Source organism: Ovis aries, unplaced genomic scaffold (assembly GCF_016772045.2).
Source record: "Ovis aries strain OAR_USU_Benz2616 breed Rambouillet unplaced genomic scaffold, ARS-UI_Ramb_v3.0 scaffold_169, whole genome shotgun sequence".
Lineage (NCBI taxonomy): Eukaryota > Metazoa > Chordata > Mammalia > Artiodactyla > Bovidae > Ovis > Ovis aries.
The window spans coordinates 12,441-14,928 of NW_024599808.1; positions in this window are offsets into that span (position 1 = coordinate 12,441).

Here is a 2,488-nt window from a genome sequence, read left to right on the forward strand (position 1 = left end):
CCTGACTTGCCCCTTGACAAATCTGTACGCAGGTCAGGAAGCAAGAGTGAGAACTGGGCATGGAACAACAGACTGGTTCCAAATCGGAAAAGGAGTATGTCAAGGCTGTATATTCTCACCCTGCTTATTTAAATTCTGTGCAGAGTACATCATGAGAAACGGTGGACTGGAAAAGCAGAAGCTGGAATCAAGATTGCCGGGAGAAATATCAATCACCTCAGATATGCAGATGACACCACCCTTATGGCAGAAAGTGAAGAGGAACTAAAAAGCCTCTTGATGAAAGTGAAAGTGGAGAGTGAACAAGTTGGCTTAAAGCTTCAGAAAATGAAGATCTTCAGACGATCTTCAGAAACAAGGATCTTCAGAAACGAAGATCTTCAGAAATGAAGATCTTCAGAAAATGAAGATCATGGCATCCGGTCCCATCACTTCATGGGAAATAGATGGGAAACAGTGGAAACAGTGTCAGACTTTATTTGGGGGCTCCAAAATCACTGCAGATGGTGATTTCAGCCATGAAATTAAAAGACCCTTACTCCTTGGAATAAAAGTTATGACCAACCTAGATAGTATATTCAAAAGCAGAGACATTACTTTGCCGACTTAGGTCCGTCTAGTCAAGGCTATGGTTTTCCTGTGGTCATGTATTGATGTGATAGTTGGACTGTGAAGAAGGCTGAGTGCTGAAGAATTGATGCTTTTGAACTGTGGTGTTGAGGAAGACTCTTGAGAGTCCCTTGGACTGCAAGGAGATCCAACCAATCCATTCTGAAGGAGATCAGCCCTGGGATTTCTTTTGGAAGGAATGATGCTAAAACTGAAACTCCAGTACTTTGGCCACTTCATGCAAAGAGTTGACTCATTGGAAAAGATTCTGATGCTGGGAGGGATTGGGTGCAGAGGGGAAGGGGACGACAGAGGATGAGATGGCTAGATGGCATCACGGACTCGATGGACGTGAATCTGAGTGATCTCCGGGAGTTGGTGATGAACAGGGAGGCCTGGCTTGCTGCGATTCATGGGGTTGCACAGAGTCAGACACGACTGTGCAACTGAACTGAACTGAACTGCACTGAACCAGAAGATTCTGGGAAAGGTTGAAAGGAGACACCGCGTGTCCGTCCACTTCCCAGAATCCCACTTGCTAGCATCCATCTTGGCTTAGCAATGTGTGCGCCACCAGGAAAGACTCTGAATTACAATGATTGGCCAAAGACCACCTGGAAACTAATCCCATCTCCATAAACCCCGACATTGCAAGCCACGTGGCAGAGCAGTTCTCCTGGGTTCCCTTACCCTTCTGCTCTCCACCTGAGTGCCCTTACCCAGTAAAATCTCTTTCTTTGTCAGCACATGTGTCTCCTCGGACAATTCGTTTCTGAGTGTTAGACAAGAGCCCAGTTTTGGGTCCTAGAAGGTGTCCTCCTTCCTGCAACAGGACCAGTATCCTGTCTTCTCCTTCCCAAGTTTCCTCAGGGATCACCATGGGGAGTGGCTGCAGTCTGATGGCTGGTAGAAAACAGGTATTCTTCTCCTTCCTGAGTTTCCTCAGGGCTCACACTGGGGAGTGGCTTCAGTCTGATGGCTACTAGACAGCAGGTATTCTTCTACTTCTCGAGTTTCTTTAGAGCTTACAGTGGGGAGTGGCTGCACTTTGATGGCTGCTAGAAAGCAGGTATTCTTTTCCTTCCCGAGTTTCCTCGGGGTTTACATTGGGGAGTGTCTGCAGTCTGATGGCTTCTAGATAGTAGGAGGGGGAAGCTGGGTCCCTATTGAGATCATCTCAGCAGAGACAGCAAGCATGTCCTGTGACTCCAGACAATCTTCCAATGTTCAGGGTTAGTGTTCAGCCTGCAGGATCTACAGCCATCAGCTCAGCCACCATGCTCTGCACATAGTTGCTATGTAGCCCTGAAACCTACCATACAGGAGGCCGTCTAAGTGTGGCATCCTGTCCAACAAAACTCTCGGTCACATCCTCCAAGCCCAACCAAGGCCCAGCTTTGCTTAGAGGGTCTCACTGGGGACCCAGGTTCCCCCTTCTGCTCTCTCACATTCCATACCCAAGTGGGGAGAAGGCAGGGGCTGGGGGCAGAGTGCCTTCAAGCAAGTAGGGCAGAAGTTTTCCCATCACCCCTTGTGGTCCATCCCTGGGAGCACAGTCTAACGTCACTGTGCAGCAGAGGACATGTGTCCCCAGATCAGGCACTCTCTCCAGGGGATTGGAGCTGTGAGCACTAACACAGGAAACCCCGAGTGACCTGCTTAGGCTGGAAGACTAGTTCCTGGGATGTGAGCTGAAGTCTGAAAGTAGCTTCTCATTGGGATTAGCCTTCTCCAGACATAGCTTGGGGGTGGCAAGAGTGAAATAAGTGGCCCACAGCTGGGGCAGTCACACAGTGCCTCTCGACAACCCCATGGTGACTGTGAAGCTGAGTGACCATGAGCCCACATTCACCCAGCAGATGGCCAAGTGGATCGAAGT